Source organism: Rattus norvegicus, chromosome 16 (assembly GCF_021556685.1).
Source record: "Rattus norvegicus strain SHRSP/BbbUtx chromosome 16, alternate assembly SHRSP_T2T, whole genome shotgun sequence".
Classification (NCBI taxonomy): Eukaryota; Metazoa; Chordata; class Mammalia; order Rodentia; family Muridae; genus Rattus; species Rattus norvegicus.
In genome coordinates this window covers 49,995,229-50,021,211 of record NC_141549.1, presented here as the reverse complement: position 1 = coordinate 50,021,211, position 25,983 = coordinate 49,995,229, and the positions used below count along the sequence as shown (strand labels likewise).

Genomic DNA, 25,983 nt, shown 5'->3' with positions numbered 1-25,983 from the left:
GGTATAACCAAGGCAACATATTATCTTTTTCAAGGTCATACAATAGACTCATATTAAAATAATTATTGGAAAAATCATCCTTGCGGAGCCCAGTGAAACACACTTTTTATGCTGCTTTTTGTGCGCAATTAGTCTGAGAATAGCCAAGAATTACTTGGCAGCCTTAATAGTCTTCTGTCATACTCAATGTCACCAATGGAAAACTTTGCACACTTGTAACCATTATTTAACAAACAGAATAGGTCACAAACTATGTCAACATCAAGGGTATGAATATTAAGAAGAGTCATGGTATCTTTCCTCAAACATAATTATTTGTATTTCAACTTAGTTGCTGTTCATCGTTTTAATAAGAGAAGAGCAGGAATCTGACACTTCCTTGAGAAGTCATTGTATCCTTCCCCTGGGTATTTAGTGTCATGCTATGCAGGGGAAGAACAGATTAGAAAACAAACACGATACACTACTTTGTCCTTCTGAGGATATGAAAGTGAATTCCATCTTTTTTCTACAAAATATATAACATACTATACATTTTAAAAATGCTGAACACAGTAATTCTGTTCTACATAATTTAAAGGCTACATTCCAGGCAAAGACTTCTTTTATTTTCTATAAGAGTAGGAGAACTTGGAGGGCTCTAACTTCCTTTAAAAGTGCTAGAGTCCCATGCCATATAGGAATTATTATTTACTTGTTTCATATAAAGGATTTATTTTGTTTCAAATACAATGATTTTCTAAGTGGCTGGAGAGATGGCTTAACAGGTAATCTCTTCCAGAGTTACTGAGTTCAATTCTCAGAAATAGCATGGTGTCTTGCAACCAGCTATAATGGGATCTGATGTCCATTCTGGCATGCAGGTGTACATGCTCTGTGTGTGTGTGTGTGTGTGTGTGTGTGTGTGTGTGTGTGTGTGTGTGTGTGTGTGTATAAAATTAAAAAATGATTTTCAGCATTAAATTTGTTGATATCAATTATTATATTCTATAAAATTTATTATCTTATATTGCATAATGCTATTGATAGTAAAAATCTAAGCAAAATTTACATTCTGTTGTACTCTGCCTTTTATCATTATTTAAAAATAAATAATTTAATTAAAATGGTTTCACAAAGAAGACTATTATAAATAGACCCTAGAAGTTTCTTTAATAACCAATGTCAGAGGCATCAACCCTTTCAAAATCTTCTGCTCTGTCTTCACAGTCTCAAACAGAGGATGAATATGAAAATGACATCCAAAAACTATATTTTCTATTGTATTCAAATTGGACAGTTCAATGCACTGGGGCCTTTGTGGGGAAGGCAGTGAATTAAGCCACACACAAATGAAAAGTGGGTCCACTAAAGGTCACAGGTTCATTTGTCACAGGGAATGAAATGTAAATACCAGGCCATAGCGCTACTGGCCTCAAAGACTTGAGGATGACAAGATATGGGCTCTAATGCTTAGGAAATTGCAGTGTTTGTTCACTGAGAGCCCGGCATCTCTGTCTTTTTGGCCAGTAATTGCCATACTTCTCCACTGGTGAAACAGAGATTGAGCGATGGGTAGTATCATAAAGATGTTTAAAACAATTCATTATGACCTGACATCTGTTGACCGTGATACAAAATTAACAGAACCATTTTGCCCTATTGTAATTCTCCTTTGTGTTAGATGGGGAAGTGGATGATTTAAGAGGTCATCCTTAAAATAGTTTTTCAAATTGTATTTGAGGTAATTGACGTATAGAAAATCATGTTGGACACTTTGGCATATGCTTATGTGTGGCAAATAAACCTTGCAAGTTTGTCGGTCTCTCCTGAAGTCTTAGTCATCATAGATTTTTGCCTGTGATGAACATAGAAACCTGGAACTTAGGGCAACTCTGCTTTGAAGAAAAAAGTTCCTTGTTTCTCCAGAACTATATATCAAAAGAAACCTTGACAGTCAATCCTTGCTTCCTAGGCTTATGGATTAACCTTTATTGCTCATAGATAAGATGTCATGATGTGCAAATTGATTTTCAATCTCTGTCTCCTGGTTCTAAAATTACCAAGGACAATATGCCTACTGTGCAGTGTTGCCTTTGATCTGAGAAAAACAGGGAAGAAAAGCTTCTGAGGAATACTTTAATTACATTTCCACCCAGGATTTGAAAAAAGAAAGGTCTGATATATTACTAATCTCCTCATCTGATCGCATTGCTGCTGGCCATGACTATTTATGAGACGTTTTATAGACATACATGGCTACGCTTAAGGCATCAGTATAGATGCTTGGATATTTGTTGCAAGTACTTAATACCTTTATTCTATTTCTTCATATAATGCAAAGAAAAAGGTAAAAATTAATAGCCAAAGCTTTTTATAATACATCAGTGTTCTCCTTTCTGTACGTTGTACAAAACAAAGCCCCGTTTCTATCCTAACATGTCCAATGCTTTGTGTCGCTTATTCCTTCCTACCTGCATATCTTCCCCTTCGTGCATGTCTCTTCCTGCTGTTTGCAACCTTTCTTATTCAGGACTTCCTCTCCTTTGAGTGAAATAGCACACACTCCAATCTACACTAAGAATAATAGTCAGCTTATGATTTACTTTCAAAGAACATAGTAAGTTTAAAAAGAACTTAAATTCTAGGATATATTGGGTTTCAGTCTTGGGTTGCATTTTACTAGATGCATAGTACAGGGTAAGTTATTTTGTATCCTTAGCAAGTTTAGCAATGGTGTGGCTATGATTGAATACGATTTTTGATATAAAGTAATGTAGCATCCTCTCAGTGTACAGCATGTGGTCATTACATATTGTTTTAATGGTACCAACATTTTATTAAAATATATCTAATTAGAAACAGTCCTGTGGCTACCATGTTTATGATCTAGAAAGTTGACAAGAAATTAAGGAAGGATGAATGAACTACAATGTATCATTGGTCTTTGTTATTATTAGAAATCTCAAAAGCTACCTTTGAGGAGAGACAACATTCACCCAGTGTGATGAAAGTAGCTGAGGGAGGTAACTCAATCACAGAAAAACACACTTGGTGTGCAGTCATTGAGAAGTCGATATTAGCCAAAAAGCTTGAAATACCCAAGACGCAATCCACAGACCACAGGAAGCTCAAGGAGAAGGATGACCAAAATGCAGATGCGCCCACTCCTTCTTTTTTTTTTTTAAAGATTTATTTATTTATTATATATAAGTACACTGTAGCTGTCTTCAGACACACCAGAAGAGGGCATCGGATCTCTTTACAGATGGTTGTGAGCCACCATGTGGTTGCTGGGAATTGAACTCATGACCTCTGGAAGAGCAGTCGGGTGCTCTTAACCGCTGAGCCATCTCTCCAGCCCGCGCCCACTCCTTCTTAAAAGGGGAAAAATATCCATACGAGGGGATATAGAAGCAAAGTTTAGAGCAGCGACTGAAGGAATGGCCATTTAAAGCCTGGCCTACATGTGGCCCATATATATGAACCACCAAAACTAGATAAGATTGATGAAGCTAAAAAACGCATGCCGAAGGGACCGGATATAGATCTCTCCTGAGTGACACATCCAGAGCATGTCCAATACAGAGGTCAATGCTAGCAGCAAACCACCGAACTGAGAACAGGATCCCCCTGGGGGGAATTAGAGGAAGGATTGAAAGAGTTGAAGGAGCTTGCAACCCCATAAGAACAACAATGCCAATCAACCAGAGCTTCCAGGGACTAAACCACTACTGAAAGACTATACATGAACTGACCCAGGGCTGCAACTGCATATGTAGCAGAGAATAGCCTGTTGGATACCAGTGGAAGGGGAGGCCCTTGGTCCTGCCAAGGTTAGACTCCTAGTGCAGGGGAATATGGGGGGGGCAGTAAGGGGATGTATGGGGGCAATACCCGTATGGGGGAGGGGGAGGAGAGGGGATGGGAGGTTATGGACAGGAAATCGGAATAGGGAATAACATTTGAAATGTAAGTAAAGAAATATATCTAATAAAAATTGAAAAAAAAAAGAAAAAGAAAAGAAAGTAGCATTAATTAACTTCTCAGTAGTAGGAGTCTAGCAGAGACAAATGTGACTTTTATGCTACAGGGTGTGTAGACAGTAAGTCCTCCAAATTTTGTAGAACATCATTACAGAAGGAATGTTTAAATTCTACCTTGGAAATTGTGATATAAATGTAGGAATGCAACACAGGCTTCCAAAGGAACTGCTAGCATAAAGAATACGGCATGAAAGAGAACATATGCAATTTAGCTTAGAACACTAACAGATAGGGATAAATTATAGATCGATATGGAGGAAGAAGGCAGAAGGTAGATAGCGGAACCATAAAGCAGATATTAAGGAATACTGATTTTGCATATAAACAAAGCTTATTCATAAATATACATTCTGATTCTTGGTTTCTCTCAGTGGGACAACCATTGTGCACATGTTTTTAAAATAGCATATTAATTTTAGTCCTTATATTACCTTGTTATTTGTATCCAATAAAAGAAAAGAATAAAAAATAAAACCTCATGAAAATTTAAAAAGGGGGGGTGTGCTGGATTGCTAGCTGGGACCAGTGCTTAAGTAGCTTGCTTACACCCAGATCCCCAGCCTAGGGAATGGTACTGCCCATAGTGGGCTAGGGCCTCCCATATCAGTGAACAATCAAGAGAATTCCCCTACCCCAGCAATGTCTACAGACTAATCTGATCTGAGCGATTGCTCAATTGAAAAGCACCGCTCAGATAACTCAGGCTACATCATGCTCAATGTGACAACTCACTATGGCAGCGCCTGTGTGTGTTCCAGAGTCAACCTTGTTCCCGAAAATGAACATTTCGGTGTTAAGGTGAGAATAGTGGACGGGAAAGACCTTCGAGACAATGGATGTAAACAAGTGAACTCAGCAACATAATCTATTCTAAATCAATGGCCATTGTCTGGACACTCAACAGATGCACGGCATTACATTGATTGGTATGTTATGAAGCAGCAGCATGCCAGTGTTGATGAATGAATATTCCTCTCAATATAAATTGGTAGCTAAGTACATCATGTCTTATTCATTACCCTTCACAGCATTACAAGTTTGGAATTACGTCTTTATTTCCCCGGTGAGATGCAGTTAATTGTTCAAGATCTTATAGCTGGATGACCAACTTCCATTCTAATTCATTGGAACCACCCAATTCCTATACGAGTCAAGCTACATAACACGAATGAAAATATTTGGTCTTCAAAAGGCAAATGATTTGGCTAAAGCAAAAAAATTTAACAACGATCATTGTGAAAGTTGTCAAGGGAAAACTGCGCTAATCAAAGACGCTTTTTCGACTGTGCGTATTCAGTACTGTCCTCGCGGCACGTGAAGACATTTCCTTCATTGTTACCTTCATCCTGACATCCGTGGGAATTCAGAAACGCAAGTGTCCAATCCCATTTAGAGCCCATGTAAAGTGCTAACGAGAAAGAGTCACAGTAGCCCAGCACAATTGCTCATTTGGACTTTAAGATTGCAAAATGCTCAGTGTATTTTTTCTTCATATCCTAATCATCTTGACATTTGTTTCAGAGATTAGAAGAGAAAGGGAAAAGAGCATCTGAATGGGAAAAGATGCTCAAAACAGCTGCTAGTCACTCAGCAGCTGAGGAAGGAGCCCTGAAAGCATTGTTCCTCTCTACCCCAGCAGCAAATGCCATTCTCTATAATAGCAAGTGGTCTGGAAGCTATGATAAGCACCCTAGTAGTTGGGTATCACACATCACCTCTAACAGAGCAGCACAGAGAAAAGGAGCGAATAATACTCAGAGAGCTGAAGTGCACTTCTGTGTGAACCTTTGAACCATTGCATAGGAAGGTTGGTGGTAGGAAGTGAGGTGGGAAATAATCTGATTTATATCCTAAAAGGAGGGACATATGCTATGGCTTTTTTCCTCCTTAATTTGAGCTGCACAAAAGCAGCCCGTGGCATAATGAAGCTAATCACAGGAAACTAGCTAGACTTTGTGTGAGGCTTGCTAATTCGCTCGAATGCAAATTTTCCATAAAGAGTTATTTACATCTCACTAACCACCGGGTTCACACCTGGGGTTGGCAACACCTGGCAGTGTTCTTAATGAGTTCACCACTGTTTCCTAAAGAAAATGCTGACATTAATAAATGTAATGTTACCTTTATCGTGAGGAAAGTACAAACATAAATGTGGTGGATTAGTAAAGGTCATTGCAATCTAACTCCCTTTCCGTGCTAATGTAGCTTGACAGTATTTGCAAGCCAGGAAGGAGACGGAGGAGAAGCCTTCTGTGATAAGTCGATCTTTCATGGCGCTGCCTGATTGCATAAGGGCACCTGCTTAGGTGATTTTGCCCTCTACGATGCTTTTGGCATTTTCCAAAATGGCACCTGAGTTTCTGTCATATTCTATCGAGTCTGTCACTAAATTCTACTGATGCTTTTCTCCATATTTCTCAAGTCAGTCCCTTCATTTCCATTTTCATGGTCTGCCAGAGTCCTGGCCTGACCTGCCTGAATACATTACCACAGCTGCCTCGGTTATAGCTAAGAAGCAAAAGCAGCTGTCTTCAGCTGATGTTGTTACTAACACGGAAACCCACTAATCATTACGAAGTGCTTGCTAGGTCTCAGCCCATTGCCCAGGGCCTCAGGATCAGGTAGAGACTAGCTGGCAGTTTCTACTCTCACAAAGGCTGGTATTTAAGGACACACATTTAAATAATATTAATGAAGAAAGGGAACCTTTGCTATACACCAAATAAATAGTTTAGATAACAAACGCCATGTGTAAGCAGAGGCTATAAGGTCACTCTTGATCTGGTACAGGGTTTTAGTTTGCAATTAAGTTTTCTTAAATTTGTTAGCCTCTTATCCTTTAGCTTTTGTACCGATATGGCAAGTGTACCATACATTTGCAAAAATAAAACCACATTATTTTATATCTTAGAATAATATGTGCCACATATAATTTTGCTTTGGGCTCTTCTACTTTACCATGATCAATCTGTGTCTTAGCCATCAGCATTTGTGATCACTTTCTCCTTATTTATGATAGTTTTACTCCTCCTTATTTAGCTGTAATCCTTTCATTCATCCAATTAAGTTACATGTTTAAATATTGCTGCACATGGTACTTATGTATTTATACACAGAAACACTCAGGAACACACAAACACATACAAAACACAACACATGCAGTACTTGGAAACAAACCCAGAGCCTGAGGCATGCTGAGAGAGGCACGTATACCTCCTCCCTACATATTGACCCAGTTCTAGGTCTATTGCTAGACAGTTACCAAGGCCTAAATGGTTTCCACTAGCTTATTAAATGCACCAGACTTGTTTGTTTTTTCTTTCATCCTTTTTTCTTTATTACTTTCTTTCTTTATTTTCTTTTTTTACTACTTTTTCACTTGGTCTCAGCATGTCCCTACATACTGGAAAGTCTTCACTATTCCATCCAGCAGAGAAAGGTCAAGTGTATGGTATAAGTGAATGCCTTCAGATATGATGGTAAGCCACTGCCTGCCCTACACTTTCTAGGCTGTCCTTCGCTTTCCGAGTCTCATGTCCTTTGGTAAACCATACTTTTAGGAAAGTCCTTTTGGAAAAACCCAACTTTCCTTTGGATGGTTTCTCACGATTTTCCAGAACTCATATACTTCTGTCATGAAACTGAGCTACAATGTTTCCCTCACTCTGCTCTGTTAGGCCAATATCTACGGCTGATCATCCTCAGGGTAGCCCAGTGGATACACAAGTGCCATTTTGTATTCTCCTTCAGATATCTCCACTGTAGATAGGGATTTCGGGAAGGCAATCTCACTGCTTCTCTTTGAGCCAGTAGAAGTAAAGTATCAACCCCATCTCCCCCTGAATACACCTGCGCCGTGATCCTTCTCACATATTCGGTATCTGTTGCATCTTTGACTTCTAAACTAAGCCAGCCCACATCTCCATCTTGAATACTACCCCCTTCGGATATTAAAAAGCAAAGTAGTATGAATATCATTCTGAAAGTAGCAGACACTGAGAAAAGTTAAGTGTGAATATAACTATCAGGGCAATGAATTGGGTATGGACACCTTTAATGAAAATGTTTGATGTTCTTTCAAAGCATCTTGAATGTAGTTTCATGCCCATTCTATATAAGTAGTGTGCATTATTTGGGGGTTAGATAGACAGCTGTCTGATCTAGGGTACCAAAGTGAGCACTGCCTTTTCTTAAATGTGAGAAGAGGCAGGGCCAAATCTAGCCGCGATGGCTATCTGGACTCAGTCTCTCTAAAGACAGACCTGTGAGAATCCCTCTTATAACTTGACGTTTTTCATCGAAGTTCAGTGGGCTCCGCTTCTACACCCTTCTAGATCAGAAGTGGAACTTGCAGTTTATGTTAAAGAATATTTACAAATAACTTCCTTATGGTCATGATTTCTTGGGCTATAACCAGTTAGCCTTTGGCAGCCACTTAATGGGAATTTAAAACCTAGGGAAACTCTACCAAAGTGTGTCTGGTACTGTGTGTACTAAATTATAAGCACTGACTAAATATCATTAGATATAATCACCCGGCTAGTTCTGCAAACTGCCCCAAAGCTTACATATTTTTCCATAATTGGTTTATAGAATGTATACATGATGTTAATTCACTCTTTTAATAACTTTTTTCAAACTATTGTAGAATAACCATAACGGCTGCACATTAATTTTTAACAAGGTGTCTATAGTCAACTATTTATCATTTATAACATGCCTGGCAAAAGCATTATCAAACATTTATTAAGTATTTATAAATAAATTTTCCTACTTTTAGCATGTGTAATAAATACATTATTAATTCATACATAAATTATTAATAACAAATCTATGAAAATGAATATTGAAGTAACATTTATTATATAAAGGCATGCTGTGATCCTTGAAATTCCTCAGGTAGACACTACATGTACCTCAAGGCATGAAAACGTACTGTTTCTTATGTAAAATATATTATTTGATTGGCACTCTGCTACAATTAATGAAAATTCTGGTAACTGACCAATCGCTTTGGGAAATGACTAGTGACTTTTTCATCAGGATTCTTAACAAAATGGAACAATAGACCTGTCTAATGTATTAGGACTTTGATCTATATTGCTTATTTGTAAGTATTTCATATTATAGGGAAAAGACAATATCTATTCACCTAATAGGACACTGATACTTGTTCCATCATTCCTCAAGCTGTGTGAACATATTGAGATGTAACTGTGGTCAAAAACATATCTCAAAGACCTGGGATATTCAGAGGAAATACTCAGGCTGCCTCTTTGTCTGTGGGGCTCCAGGTTTTATGGGGTGGGGGATCCATATCTACAAGGTCCAAATTTGCTTGCTGTGTAAGTGTGCATGAGAAGGTCAATCTGGAGTCATATAGTCTCATTGTCTCAAGTACGATTCTTAGTCACTGTAATTGTACTTAAAAGACAAATTCTGCTGTGGATTGATCATGATCTTTGAAGGCTTGTTTGCATTATTAGCTTTGCACTGATTTTTCTTGCTGTGAGTCTCAGATCCACCCCGAGATTCAGTTAGGGAAAGTTACCACACACCAGAAACACAAGGCAACACAAGATGAGTGTCCAAATCCTAAATTGAAGGTTTACCTCAATGGAGGTAAACCCTTTATCTGACTCAAGGTTTATTTTAAGAGGAATGATTTTCTCATGTTCTTCGTATCTCTCAAAAAGGATACTTTCTGTGGAAGTTAAAAGAAATTGTTTTCTGGCTGATTTTCTTCTGTAAGAGAGGCAACTTTCCCCCTCATTATGGGCTGACTATCTTCTTCACACTTATCACAGATCTTCACAGCAAAGACAATTAGGGAAACAAGATAACAGACACCAACTAACCTTGGGAATAAACCACATCACTTGTAATACAATAACATTAAATGCCTACGTATGTTTAGAAATCAAACTCCCAGAAGATAAGACTTAAGAGCAGTTACTATATTTTGTTTCCAGGTGGGAAAACTGAGGCGAGATTCCACCAGAGTCCAGTTTTTTTCCTCCCAACTCCCTTAATTTTACTTAGACTTTCTGCTTTTAAAATTTTTGGTGGGACTAATGAAGATAATGAATTACTGGTTTACTCTTACTCTCCCCCAAGCTCCCAAATGTACACCAAGCCACTTCTTAGCATTATTCTTGCTTACTGAGCAGGGCACAGTATTGGGAGAGTGCACTTTCACATGCAGACCATGGCAAGCAAGCATGAATAGATGTTCCTCGTGAGCAACTGAGATGTTTACCCTGTCATTACAGCAATTAACCTCGACTTCACAAGGGTCAATTGAAACAGCTCAATGAGTGAAATGCTGGGACGTTCTGAGCCCTGATGAGGGCCTGGTGCGGTTCATCCAGATTGATGAATTATAAATGTATAGGATGTAGTCTTCTAATAGGATACCACTTATGCTTTGGAGGAAGGCCAGGTTATGTCAGGTGGCCATGGCAGAGTTACTGAAATTTATTGAGTTTCAGCAAAATTTGACATTTTCTTTCTTTCTTCTCTTCAATATTTATTTATTTTTATTTTATATGTATGAGTGTTTGGCCTGCATAGATGTGCACTGTGTAGGTGTCTGGTAACCATGGAGACCAGAGAGGACACCGGAATACCTCTACATGGGATTACAGACACTTGTTAACTGCCACACGGTTCTGGGAAGGAGACGTGGGTACTCTGTGAGAGTGTGCGCATCTCCTGAGTCAGCTCTCCGGGTCCTCCACTGCGCGGTCACTGAAACATTGCTGATGGGCAACTGGAGTGTAGTCACAACAGCATCTCCACAATCTGTCATTGCTCTCCCTGCTCTCTTCTTCGAAGTGACTCATAAGTAAGAGCGAGTGAAAGTAGATCTGAATAATTCTGCACTAGGAATAAAGACAATGAGAGAGTCCACTGGGGACACACTGTGCATATAAGATACATTGGACAAAATGGGGAACTCGAGAGGGAAATGAGTCCCTGTGCTTCCAACCATTGGCTTGTCATAGGTTTATTAGCCCAGAAATTGATCATGTAGTACTTGTTCCCATGTACAACATGTACAATGTCACACAGTGACATAGTTAAGCAGATGAAAATCTTCCTATGTAGTTTACTACCAATCCACTTATTATGCCCCCACCTCATCCCTGGGCACTCTGTTCTTGAGGCTCCATGCTGGCTGCAGGGTCTTGACATGTGCTGTCGATTTCAATGGGTTACTCTAAGTCAGTAAAGCCTATCAATATAATATTCTTCTAAAATCCTTCAACATGGTTCTATCCCACGTCGTCTATAAAATAACTTAATAGGTAATGATAAAGGAAATGTTTCCCGTTCTTGTAGTATTAACCATTTAGCACACCATACTAAAAGAATAAAGGAGGACCAGCTCTTGATAAACTAAACTCCTTGGAGCTGAACTTTTATATCTAGAAACGGAAATATATCTAGTGTTTGACAGCAAATGTTATGCTAAGTTAGAAGTCAGCAAAATGCTCACTCTATTTTATATTTTAAGTGTCTGGCTGCTGTGTTTTTGATAGAATGCTTTTACTTGCTGGGTCTATGATTAATGGTGACTCCATCATAAGCTCATGGGGTGCAGCATGTCTTTAACAGCCACATTTAACAGTGTTATGTGCAAAAGAACAGAATATATATGTATATATACACATATATATAAACTTTATAATTCATATATATTGTTCTAATCAGTATTGGATATAATCACTGCATTAATATAAAATAATTGGATATAATTGTTGCATTACATATAAAATAATCTAACTTAAAAGATATGCTATTTTCCTCCTTCCTAAAACCTACACACCACTCTGAAGGAGAAAGCCTAGCTTGGATACCAGAGACACAAATGTACTCTGCAAAGGCAAGTCTCATAGTCAGTGTGGCTGTGTCACCAGATTTGAGCACAGCAGGAGGTCAGTGACTTAGTAACTTTTGGAAAATTAGAAATGCCCTCATCAGCACATCTTCCAAACAAGTCAATAAATCTCACACTCACTGCTCCATGGATTTCCAACTTCTGAAGTGAGTCTTTTAGCATCCGAATCTTACTTAATTTAGGTTATAATAAATGTACCATAACTATTTCTTTATTCTATAAAATCTGCACTTTTTTGATAAAGTTCAGAGATAATTTTAGTGCTGTAACACCTTGCAGTGAACTGGAAAATTATGGAGACTATTTAAAATTATGTAAGGGTGGTGGTTTTGTCTATCTGTCTGCCTGTCTCTCTCTCTCTCTCTCTCTCTCTCTCTCTCTCTCTCTCTCTCTCTCTCTCTCTGTGTGTGTGTGTGTGTGTGCGTGTTTGCTATTTCAAAGTCAGAAAGAAGAGTTGAAAATCACTTACATTTAATGAACTTTACATTCTCTTATCATTTTCACAAATTTTTCTCTGCAATGTTTGGGACCTACTAATTAATATGCCCCAAGTTCTCAATGTTATAAAAGCAAAGTTGAAATAAACGTATTGAATTTTCTTGTCTCATAAAATTAGTACATGTTTCGTTACATTATACAGCGAAGGTTAATCTTTGCATTTTGTCTTCCAATGAGTTTGAGCAGGTGTGAATGGGCAGGAAACACAATGCACACATGTATGACAGGAAACCAATAATGCTAATTAAATTTGGGGAGAGTGCAGCCAGATTATGCTTATGGAAGACTTAAATCTTTTCAAGGCTAGCAAGTGGATGGCAAAGGTCATCCAATCAATATAGATAAATAATGAAAGGCTTTAGAAGAAGTCAAAATGTGGCAAGGAAGGAGTCCATGTCATTCAGTTCCGGGGGATTTAAATATTGAGATGTCAATTGTTTGAGCATTCAATTTAAATGACCAAAGTAATGAAACGTGAAGATGAAATCCGTGTGTCCCTCTATGGTGCCATCCAGGATTCCCCAGGGTTTAAATGAAGTGTTTTCTAGGGATAAGCCATGCGTGCTGTGTGTACGTTGCCCTTCGCTGGATATTTGTAAATCCAGGAAGACTCAGGCTTCAGTCAGAGGGGTATGAGTAGAACCAATCTTCAGGTCTGCAGAGGGAACCTGGGGTCTGCATTTAAGCTAACCAATGAACTCTGTGTCAGAGGTTCCCTTCTTTTTCCAAGTTGCCCGTGTATTCCTATATTTTTGGTTGTGAGCCTAGCCTTTAACGGCTGAGCCATCTCTCCAGCCCATGCCCGTGTATTCTTAAGAGGCTCCACAGTGCTCGCCGCACAAGTAGATAAAGCAATCTTATTGTTTAGAGAGTTATAAGGAGTACTTAGACAAAGCCCACCTCAAACTTGGGGTAAAATATGTCAGAATTAACATAACAGGGATGTTTCTGAATTTATCTGAGGTCTTTGTTTTCTGCCACCAGGGGGCAGTGTCAGCAAGAAGGAAGCCACAGAAAAGCAAACAAATTCTTTTCCGTGTGGCCTTAGGAGGCCGCTTTTTCTCCCTCATCGCCACTCCTTGCCTAAAAAGAAAATAAATTAAGAAAAAGAAAGCAAACAAACAAAAAGAAACCTAGAAGAGGTAAGAAATAAAGTCAGAAAAAGTGTAAAGTCTAGTAATGTAGACTGAAGAAACAAAGAGAAAGCTGAGTTTTCCCAGGGTGAATGCCTGCCTTGCTGCGTTGACTTATATGTAGTCCTGGGATGCTGAAAGTCTAGCCTGTGCCAAGAAATGTCATTCTATATTTTTCCTGCTGTCTTTCTGTTACGTCTTGCTTATTTGTGAATTAGAACAGAGTACAAAGCAGGACCTATCTGTGATCAGGTATATGAGGAACTAGGAAAGGCAGCAGATTTTCCAATATTCCGTCCTACTGGGATACACGGACGGGAGAGAGGAATCGACTCCCAGAGCGCTCCAGACCAGCTGCCCCGGACGAGCATGCAAGAACAACAGATGAAGCAAGTTCCGGCAGACGATGCATACCCACTCCAGTCTGATTTCATCTTATTTTAGCAGAAGGGGGTTGAGGGGATGCAGTCAATATTTATACTGAATATTTTTTAAATTCTCAATTGCTGATCCTATTTGCTCTGTGTCTAAACATGATAAATAGGGTTTGAAACATGGAAATATGACAAAAATCTAAGAAACGGGATGCACAATGTTCTTCTTGTGGAAACAATGCCCTGTTCTTAGGCTGTTTTTAGATGAAACTCTATAAAAAATCTCCTTAATTATTTTCGGAAACATGCTAAAAATGTAAGCATTGGCAATGCGTTCTTACAAGTACTATTAAATATGAGAAGTCTCACTGTAGGAAATACTCTGAAAAACTCCATTATATAATTCACATAGAGCTGTCCTTGAGGAAACTCTAAGGTTTAAATTATATGTGACCATTTGAAATCGTATTTCCCTCTTGAAAATTTCAGACAGGGTGAAGATTTATTATTATGAGCTAAGAATAAATTTTAAAGCAATAGCATCCCAACTTTGCTTTCTTTGTTCATGTTCTCGCCAAATATTTGTATACTGGGCATTCTAAATAAAAATAATTAGTTAAAGAACTACAAGGTACTTGGAGTATTCTGTCGAAAATTTATTCAAGCATGTTCTTTGAAAATGAAAGCAAACATAAATGGGAACTTCATAAAACCTGACGTGCAGAGTATGACATTCAAGTACAAATAGGCTTGTCCTTTGAATAAAGAACACATGAATACAAGGAAGCCGAGTGTACTTAGACTCCAAACACAGAAGCCTCTAGTCTTCAAAGGTGCATGAATAATCATAAGTATGTAACTCCACTGCCACCTAGTGGTGGAAAAAATGAGCTTTCCAGTAAAGATGAATGGTTTGCGTACGAGGCAGTGGCAATTTCATAAGCAAACAGAGAATTCTACACCAGATGGCTGAAGAGACTCAATAAGGACACTAATCCCTCTTCTCCTATAGATCTTTCCACCAAAGCCTCATGATTCTCATTGATAAAATCCTAGGGGGTCTGCAGACATTCTGCTGGCTTAGCACCCCAGGTGAAAATGGACCTAAACAAGCTTCATGTGTATGAATACAAAATACTATGTTTTCTTACCGCTTTAAAGAAATATCTTTTTTTATGAAGTCTGCCTAAGATTTAAATCTCCGTTTTACTTCTCTATTGTAAAACAAAAATCACTGCCCGTTGGAGGATACATCATGTGCGTCTTTCTTGCCCTGAACTGGCAACATTTTAAGAAAGAAATTGTTTAACTAGTGATCAATCCAGGATGCAGACTGTCCGACCGAGCTCCTTCTAATATCGACATCTATATTACAGGCATGATGATGCCAGATTGTGTCTGCAGATTAAGGTCATCTTAAAGGCCTCGGGAAGAAGAAAATGTCTTGGAAGGCATGAGATTCTTCTTTTTGAGAGGGTTAAGAGGATGGTTGCTATTTACTCACGGTGGGTTTGCTTTTCTGAGCATCGTTATTACAGTAGGCACTAAACCGTAGGGGGGACAAAGAGCCTCAAACAAAATTTCAAGGGAAATAACCACAATAAAAAAAAAAAGAAAGAAAAGAAAAAATAGCAGGCACAGAGTTCCCAGTGTCTGCTCCGAACTTAAAAACAAATTCGGATGGTCCACCTTTGAGTCTGTTTTCAGCAGTCGCAGAAGCCACTTTCTTCCGTCCACTGTGACAGCATTCAGCAGACTGACAGATGATTTACCTTCAATATTCAAGTTCAGGAGAGTGGTCTAGAAACACGTCAATATTTAAAGGCCAAAGGAATCTTTAATTAGCACACATCAGCTCTCCTGGTCATGATGTTGATGAGACTAAGCATGATTTCGCCCCATGCACACCCCTCGTATTTTGTCAAGGAGACGGACATTCTGTTGTACAAGTGTTTAGTGTAATGGCCAACTTTATTGATGACGTTCCAAGGCCACACAGGTGGAAGGGAGCACACCAGTTGGAGGACATCTGGTTCCCATCATCCCAACAGCTCAGGTTTTACCCATCTTACACCATTACAGGAAGTCAAGTGCGTTTGTCAGTTTCCCAGGAGATCGCTGATCATCTCAAGAGTCTCAGATTAGAAATCTGAGCATGACCGAACAGAGAAGAAAACAGCATTCCAAAGAGGTGTTTTGATGGTCACCATCACCCTACACTCCTCTAACAGACAGAAGAACAACGTCTATTCCATGAAGACTCATGACATCCATGAAGTTAAAGGTTTTCATAACAATGGGCAATTAGTTAAATGTCGTGTGTGGAAGCCAAGCAGCAATTTGTAGATTGCTGTGGATCCCAGTGCTTTAATAACTTATATTGCAACTCGTTTCAGAGCACTGAAGACAAGGCTATCTACAAATCCCCGGGCAATTAAGGACAAGCCTTGCTCAAACATGAACAGATCTTGAAAATATATTGAAAGGCCAGATTTTTTTTTCTTTTAGTCTGTAATGTTAGTAGGTAGATAAATCACTGGGAAGAACAAGGCAGTGGGAAAAAATACAGAGCATACTAAGATTAGTCCCCTTTAATTCTCCCTGGAGATTATGCAATTTTCCCCCAAGAAATCAATATCCGTTCAATTGAAGATACATTACAGGAGAAATCAAACACAGACACTTCATGGGCAAGCAGTAAAGGTATCGTTTCCTTCACTCCATAGTACACTCCGATCACGGAGCCGTGGCAGGGATGTGGAGCCAAGGTTGAGTTGAATTTTTTAATCAGTTTTCTCACTAAATGATTCTTTGCAGATGGACAAACTGACAGACTGTCTAGCAGTTATAGTGTTGTGTGTTCACTTTGTTTGAGCGGTCACTTCTAACTTTCTTATAGGTGTAGATCACAGCAAGGAAATCATGAAGCATCTGTTAAGATATCATAATGAATTCACCTACCACCTACGTTCTAACGCAGCCTAGAAGTCTATCTGGTCATCCTTTGCAAGAGGAAAAACTTCAGCCTGGAGACGGTTTATGATAACATTTCAGCAAACGTTCAGAGATATCTAGCTTTTGTCTTTGTCTTAAAATCCTGAGACAAATGCCTTCATTTGTTCTGGTTTTAAACTTGTAAAGGAAAATCAATATGCAACATCTCCAAAACAATTTAATCCTCTCGTGTTTGAGACTAGTCGGACCAATATTATTAGAAAGTATTAGATTATAAATATATTTATCATACAATCAGTTATATGATTAAAAATACAAACATGGAGTCCTTGTCGGGTTGGCCAACTACCCCTAGGCACGGGCCTGCTATAGAGTGCGATTGATATATGCGGTGACACTCCATTAGGACTAATGATCTTCTCTTTCCTCGCTTGTGCCAATTGCACTGCTTCTTGACTGTGGATGGGATACTCTGTCCACTTGTGTTCTCTTCTCAGTGCTGGGAAGGAGGCCAGGTCTTGTTTGAACTGGCGCCGGGCACAGTCTCTGTGTGCTGCTTGTTTAGTTCAACAATTTTTGACTTATTTTTTTTTTGGTTTTTTTTTTGTGTCTGTTTTGTTTTGACTTGATCATTTTTTGAGACAGAGTAGAGTGGGGAGTTAGGTGAGTAGAAAAAAAGACTAAAGAGCAAGCCAACATCATCATCACCATCATCATCATCATCATCATCATCATCATCATCTTACTAATTATTAGAGCTTTTGATATCAGAATGGAATACCCAAGTATAGAATTTGGACAATAAAAAATGTGCAAAGGAAAGTTGTCCAGATTTTAGAGTATTATATTTTATAAGCTATTGCTATTCTTGCTGGACACTGTGACTCAGGCCTGTAAGGGTAGTGGACAAAGGCAGAATCCTGCAAGTATGAAGCTAGCCTGATCTACATAACGATTTTATGCAATGATTAAAATGCTGTCTCCAAAACAAAAACATTATTTTTATTCTTTGAAGAGGAAATGGATTCATTCTAAATGTATGGGGCTTTACTGTGCCTGCCCTTATTCGTAAATAATGACATGGAGACATTTGTATTAAGGTTCTGGCAATATAATTGGGCAGATATTGAACTATTCTAACCTAATTATGCTGGCCTGGCCTACTTCCCAGCCTACTTCCCAGCCTGCTTATGTGGCCTGTTACCTACCATCCTGGTCTCACCTTGAACTTCGCTTTCGTCTGTGTCCTCACGTTGGCTCTGCTGGCCCATTTGGGACCTTCACTCCCCATCTGGGCATGGTAGCTCACCTTATCCTCTGGTGCCCAGCCATAGACTGTTCAGCTCAGCATTTAACCAATGAGGAGGTTACAGAGAACAATGTTCTACACAGTACTGAGTGAGGAAATACTTCCTAACAACTACAATACCAAAATACAGACTGTCACTAGATCTCTGGGTACAGAACCAGCATTCAAATCCACAGTACTCAAAAGCATCCCCTAATAGTTCGTAAATGAGAGTGCACTAAAAATAACGAATTTTCTGGCCATTCCATCCTTTAGAATGTGAAGGAAGCTGTATCCTTTTCATCCTTCGCTGCTGAAAGTCAATATGCTGGACAGATGAGTGCAAATGAGAAGGGATTCTAGTAGTGTTAGAGCAATCAAGCAATTGCGTGCTAATGTTTGTGTTTCTAATCCTGATATGGGATTATATTGCTATTTTGCATGTATTAAGGATACAAACACATTAATGTGTGTGTGTTAGTGTGTGTGTTAGTGTGTGTGTTTGTGTGTTTGTTATGTAGATATTAGAAGTAAATAATGGCTAATGGTCTTTTTATGTTTCACTATGTTTTTCCCTCTCTTGTAGATAAGGGTAAGTGTCACCTACCACACCTTTTTTCTGTGTGAGAGGTAATAAAATGAGGCCTTTTTGAATAGAGGAAGCATGTTTAAAATTTAAGTTCCAAAAGTTCTATAGATGATACAGAGTCCAAAAGTAGGAGGTGACTTGATTTACAGAAAGGTGTGTTTTTCATTTCCATCAGAGAGATTCAACCACAAATTGTAGGTGGGGGGGGGGTTTGTCAAGGACACACAGCAGGGGCTGGAAAGAAAGGAATGGTAAACACATCTGGGTCTCACTTCATGGAAGCCTGATATGTACTGGAAACTCAGGATGCATGGAATTAGGGACCAATTATTCCTGATTTGAGCAGAACCACTGCTCCCTTCCAAACACATCTGTCTGCTGTATCAGATGGTCTAATTTCTTCAGGTGATGACTGAAGGTAATCTCCAAAATGACTGCCTCATATTCCAGGCCGGTATGGGATATATTATATAGCAAGACTTTGTCTCAAGATAGAAATAAAATAGAACTAATTGTAAAATCTGCAGTTGATACAGCAAAGCTTTTTCTATGGATACAATCCCTAAAGGACTTACCTTCTGAGAAATTGCCAGATAGATCCATTCTCGATGGGATCTCATTAAGTTCTTTCATTGGAAAACACGTGTGAGCAGCCCTGAGATGATCACCATGCCAGAAGAATGCTACATTTGGGTAAAAATATAAACAATTCCCCTAGGGAAGATTTCCCCTCATCTGGACACATCGGAGGCAATGGTAGAGGCTGTGGGTCTGTATTCGCTCACCCTGGAATCTGGGCTGTATCTACGCTCTCTCCTGAAGCTCATCTCATCAATTTATGTATCTTTGTTAATTGTACTAATTTGACATCTTGGGATTCCAGCTACTTAGAGCAATGACAATTTCCAAAGCCCTTTGGTAACGAGACTCACGCTCAGCAGTGGTTTTATTTCAGCCTCCTAACCAATTGTCCTGAATTGTCTCTAATCTAATCTTTACAGTCAGAAGGATTTATTTAAAACACAAATCTTCTTAGTCCCTTTTTACTCCCTGAGATCTCCTCCTTTGTTCCCCTGGGGAAAAAAAATCCAAAGCCTCTATCTGTTCTGTTAGACTTTGTCTGATTTGGCTCTTGCTTATCTGCCTAGCAACGCCTAAGCCAATTTTCTGCCCCTGTTTCAGCATTTCAAGCACATTGGGCTTATTTTTATTTCCTGAAATGTCTCGAACACTTTGCCACCTCACAGTGTTAGTTCTTGCTGCTCCATCTCATTTCCTTTCTTAAAACACTGAGTGCTTTGAAATCACTCTCCTAGGGAAGTTAAACATCATTTGCCCTGGAGAAGAGACGTCTTCCATGATCGTAACTACTGTACCAGTTACTCCAATCATATAGAAAAAAATTCACATTCTATACTTTTTATTGCCTTTAGAATGCTTGGCATTGTTCAAATCCATGGTTTGTCTTTACTTATAGACTTCTTTGGAGATGAGCCCATATCTGTGCTGCTAATTCTGAGCACTTACATTAGCATATTTCCTGGGTCAGAAAAGTTGCTGAGAAATATTTTGTATGTGATCAAAAATTTATTAATATCGTTAGCTATACCATGGTGAAAGAAAAACCTAAAGTGTTATTGTATTTTGTTAACTTCTTTATCAAGGGGAAGAAACTACTAAAATAGGAGTAGAATTTTCTATGGAATTTGTGAAGTAACTTACACAGCTATTTAAGAAATAGGAAACAGCCAGGTGGTGGTGATACACAACTTTAATCCCAGTATTCAGGAGGCAGACCACTGAGTTCCAGGCCAGCAGTGAAACCCACTCTGGAAAAAACAAAACAAAACAAAACAAAAACAAACACAAGGAAAACGGAAACAGAACTAAACAAAATGAAGATATTCATGATTGGCCATATTATCACAATGCTTACCATTAGCAGCACATGACAGCATTTTTACTATGAAATGCTACTAGAGAACAGGGAAAGGAGTCAAACTGACGCTTTCACCATTGCTGGATAGCCTCTAACATCTGTGGCCATATTAATTTGTCCTGCTGAGAGTTATTGACTGGCCTAGTGGGAAAAAAACCCCACAAAAAACCAAAACAAAGAAACAAAGAAACAAAAAACCCCAGGTTCTCATAGAATGAGGAAGCACAGTGATTTGAGTCACAGATATTGGAGACGTTTGACAAACTACTGCACAAAGCCATTAAATACAACAGGGACCATTTTTTTCCAGTAAAATCACTGGTTTCCCCTTTGCCATATTTCTTTTAATCATTCTTTTAAATATAAGTAACCAACTTGTTCTTCTTTCCTGCTGCGGAAGCCCAGCCTAATAACTGTGTAGTAACTAGATGCTTCAGAAGAATGAGCAAAGCACGTTTGGGTTTTCCATCTACAACTTGCAGGAGGATATGTTGAGGTATTTGGGAGGATATTTGAAAACTTGGCAGGTGATCATAAGTAACAGGAAAGACTCGGAGTGTCATAGAGTTCACGATTGTTGTGTCACAGCTCCACATTCTATAGCATGTCGACCACCTCCACAATGACAGTGCCCCAACAGCTAATTTCTGTCCTTTGGGTGAGAGGTTACACAAAGGCAGGGGAGACTAAAGAGACTGCTCATTTCAAGGACTCTCGCTCAGTTGGTGAACAATGAGTTCTTCAACGCAGCCTATAGAAGATACATACTTTTTTTTTTTTACAAAGGTAATTAGTTATTTTTCTTCTCCATCAGGGTACACCATGGCAAGAGAAGTGAAATGATCGCTTTGGACATAGGAATTGCTCTTTGTATTTTGCATCTCAAAGACCTCTGCATTCTATCCTGAAACATTTCAAGAAGAGATTACTTAGCACAACTTTACTTGCAGAAAGTTGGTACCTCCTAGGGAAAAAAAAAATCCAGAATAGGTTCCAAAGTGCACATCCTTAAAGGAGGTTCACCACTAGGTCCAAGGCCACATACAAAAGAGGATAAAATCTGTTCGAGTACTGAGTTTATAATCTGAGGATACATAGCTGATAGGAGGCTCCCTTGACATAATTCAGTGCATTTTGAAATTCCATGAACATCTAATGAAAGATCAAAATGTGCATACATATTCTCATATATAATTGCAAAGAATGTGGACATATAATACATGTTCTATGTTATCCGTGGACCAACAACTTCTCCTATATAATCTAATAATAGTCACACACACACACACACACACACACACACACACACACACGCACACGCACACGCACACGCACCCACACGTACTTCCTTACCATGTTGTTTTTCTTAAGCCGCAGTGTAAGTATTTTCACTCTTATTTAGCTTAGAGGAGCTAAGCATACACGTTATGATGCTCTTTCTGGGCCCCTTCTCTCCCAAAATGCACAATTTCAACTTTTTTCATCATTTTAAAGACAATATCCTTTAGTTAAACAGTTAACATATTTTTTTTCCTGCCGTGATAATTCCATCAACAACTCTAAGAGAACATTTGAATTCAGAAGAAACAAGATTACAAATATAACTTCCTCTTATGTGTTTTTGGGCTGAACCCAAGAAGGGAGTAACACAAGTAGACACAATCACAGGAGATAATTGATGTTAATAATTCATTCACATCCATCCATTTCACTTTCAGGATACTTATTCTCCACTCTCAGCCATTTTCATCAAGCTTTATAATTAGATGTGGAAAATGGGAACGCATGATTTTATGAGCAATAACAACTACCATTTGTATAACATTTTACAATTTGCAAAGCAGTTTCCATAAACATAATGCTTTCCTCCCTGCCACACTGCAAGCCAGGTGTTATTAAGATTATGCTCAGCTAATGAGAGGACTGGATTGACAAGATGACAAGGTATATGTCAACATGAGCAAACACGAAATCCAGCATCCTGGGCCCAGAAACTTCTCTATTTACCTGACAGGCAATCTGAATTTGTACAGTAGTTACTGCTGGTGCTTTTAACATCTTAGAGTCATCCAAGCTGAAGTCTTAATTTCTTTCTACATCTCCTTTGAATGACTGCATCCTAGTGAGAAGGAGGAACAAGCTTCCGTGATGCTGAACCATAAAGCAAAAGCTTGCTCCAAACAACGTGACAGGTCTTTGGCTTAATCTTATCCAACAGGCTAAGTTATCTTGTCACTTTTCTGGAAGGTAGGAGGATGACAGGCATGCAAGCAGAGAACAGGCAACTCAGCCACCTTCTCCTCTTCTACACACTAAAGGAATCAACTCTGATGGTCTTCAGCACTCATTCCCATCAAAGAGCACTGACATTTCATCAACTCGAACCAGAGTGAAATATTTTTTTTTCTAGATACCTGGTAAGAAAATAATCCACCTGCTGTGGGAAGAAACCTTTCTGATGATGATGGGACAAGTCACTATTGGAAGGGAGGAACACGTGGTCTATAGTACATGAGAAAAGAATCTATTTTAATAAAAAATAAAATAAAAATGAATAATTAAAATCCATCATTTAAAAAAGACAGAAAAGAATTCATCACATCTGGCTGATTCTCTAAACTTTGTTTCTCTGTTTATTTTTGCGCTATAAGGCCCCTCCCCATCTCTCTCTGTGAACCAGGGTGGCCTGGAATTCAGTGGTCTTGGCAATGAAGCAATCCTCAAGCATGACAAGCCTCTTGATTCCTGAGATTATGACTTTGGTATGTCACATTCAGTGTTGATCTCAACCATACAACTCTGTTGTGACATTTACATTCAAGACTTTCAAAACCATAGCCATATATAATATAGTTATCTTTTAAGTACTATGTGTCTAGTGTTAATCTTTTAGCTGTATTTCAACCCATGATGCCAACTGGACAGAACATTTACAACTGAATCTCTTACTGTGTAAAATACACTGTACCTGAAACTGCGTGGAGTTGCCTATAGAACTTTGTTGCCACTCTCCAGAAAGCCTTCCATAGTGCTGTTAATCTTGTAACACTGGACCTGAAGTGAACTCACATTTTTTTCTGTGTTTTTTGCTCACATATTTGCAGGTCACATACTAGCCATTGAGCTGGGTGATAGAGCTATAAAAACATTTTTGTTCGGATCTCTATTTTATTAACTACGTTATAATTAATAATTTAACTGCATACTAATTTAGATTAAAACAATAGATTCACGTGTTTCAAGTATACTAGAATACAAGACTTGCCTAGTACCAAGACTTGTAGCTACTCAAATGCCTTATCTGGTAGAATATTTCATTTAATTGGAGGCTTTGATGACAGCACAGTCAAACATGTGACCTCATCTTTTCAGAAACACAAAATTCCAGGTATTAATGTAAGAAACCTAAAAAGGCATTATTGGTGAATGGGACCCTAATATCAGGTGGATACAAGGGACTTAGTTGAATTTTTCTGGTTGGCAATACTAGTGTGAATTATTCTAACTCAAGGATAGGAGGAAGTGGTGATCCTGATAACTCCATGTGTTGTATTGACAGGAAGTCTACATTTCAACCTTTCTTATACTCTGCCTTCTATGAGATCACTAGGATAAAAACTCTCAGAATTCCTGAATCATTGTAATGAGTTAGCAAACCTGAGGGTTAACTCAGGATATCCTGTAGTCAACAGGTATAAAGTGACCATGCTCCTAAGATCCGACCTATGTGAATCTGATGTATGTCTTGTTCCTGCCTTCTTTGATATAATAGAGCTCCTCTGACTGCTGACTATCACTGAGCCTTCTCCCCTTCTCCACACACTTCAATTCCTTAAGGACATCATCTACCACTTTACAGAGTTTCTTCTCACCAGACTACCAAATACCCAACTGTGCTGTATCAATAAGCAGGCAAGTTTCTAATGTGTGATGGTTTTATTTCCATGTACTGCAATGTCCAATACAAACGTCATGAAATGGAGCCCACAGATTAATCAGTGTTGCTATACCCTTCCTCAAACAACAATATTCCACCCAAGCTAGAATCTGCTTATTCAGAAGTGCATTAATATACACTTGCAAATGACTGTGTTAGCATAAACAAGCTAGCTTGGATAAAAGAAAAGAAAGTTCCAGTTAAGATCCGGGACTCTGGAATAGTTAATCGCCTGTGCACTTTTCCTCCTATGGATTCTTAGAAGCCAATCATTACATTTTTACCAAAGAACTAAAGGTCTTTCTTAAGACTCCACATCTTCACGTTTTTCACACCAGTTAGACAAGGCAAGCATTCCTATTGGCTGGCCACAGGCTGAAACCAAATAAGTCACTTCCCAAATTCTCTCTCACAATTATCTTGTGTTGTCTCTATAGTCTCTCGCTATAGCTACAGGAGTGTGTGCTCCTGAGTACGAGTGGAAATGTGCTCAATTCTCACAAAATCTTGAGGGAAGTTCTATCATCATCATCAACACCACCACCACCACCACCACCACCACCATTATCATCATTTTAAACATTCTTTTTTAAATAGGAATAAACCAGAGAGAGTTTAAATGTAGATGCCTTGCTTTGTTTTGCTGCTCTGACGTGTAGCCTGGGTAACATTAGCTGTCATGTTGCTGTTCCTATATTCTTGTTACAGTGTGATTGATGCTGTACTTATATAAATACCAATAAGCCCTGCTGTGCTAACAGCTACACAAGTATATCTTAAATATGGAAGTGTTTCCTATTTCCTGGAGTGGAGATATCACAGTGGGACAACCTTAATGGGTTTTTTTTGTTGTTGTTTCTTTTCTTGTTTTGGAATTTTTGTTTTGTTTTGTTTTTCATTTGGAGCTGGTTGCTACATCTCTAGATGAAAAGAATGCGTGCATCAGGAAACTCTCTCTCTCTCTCTCTCTCTCTCTCTCTCTCTCTCTCTCCCCCTTTCCCTCTCCCTCTCCCTCTCTTTCTCTCTTAAATTTAAGTTTATTTTTATGCTTAATCACTTTACATCCTGCTCATTGACCCTTCCCAGGAACCCACTCCCACACTCCTTCCCCATCTCCATGTTCCCTTCTCCTCTGAGTAGGCTCCCCTCAGTATCCTCCACTCTGCCACTCCAAGTCTCTGTGAGACTAGGCACTAACTCTCCCATTGAGGCAAGATGTGGCAGACCAGCTAGAAGACCATAGCACACATACAGACAACAGATTTTTGTCATTGCTATGAAAAGAATCAGAACTTTTAATGGAATGGTGTCTTTTAAAACCGAATTTTAGTCTTTTTGCAGG

The 25,983-nt window shown here is 38.8% G+C and overlaps 1 protein-coding gene and 1 long non-coding RNA gene across 2 annotated transcripts in view; one reads left to right on the top strand and one right to left on the bottom strand.

Annotated features, from left to right (window-relative positions):
• Erich1 (glutamate-rich 1) overlaps positions 1-25,983 on the bottom strand; it is a gene marked incomplete at its 5' end in the record, with an annotated part of 52,793,804 nt that overhangs the window by 33,643,152 nt on the left and 19,124,669 nt on the right.
• LOC120097405 (uncharacterized) overlaps positions 1-25,983 on the top strand; it is a 70,285-nt gene that overhangs the window by 21,415 nt on the left and 22,887 nt on the right. Inside the window, exon 1 of one of the 2 annotated variants that reach the window (XR_015639888.1) lies at positions 24,376-24,616. The exons of the other annotated variant lie outside the window; for it this stretch is intronic. This is a non-coding gene — a long non-coding RNA (uncharacterized LOC120097405). Of the gene's footprint in view, positions 1-24,375; positions 24,617-25,983 lie in introns of those variants that run through there. 2 annotated transcript variants of the gene reach the window in all.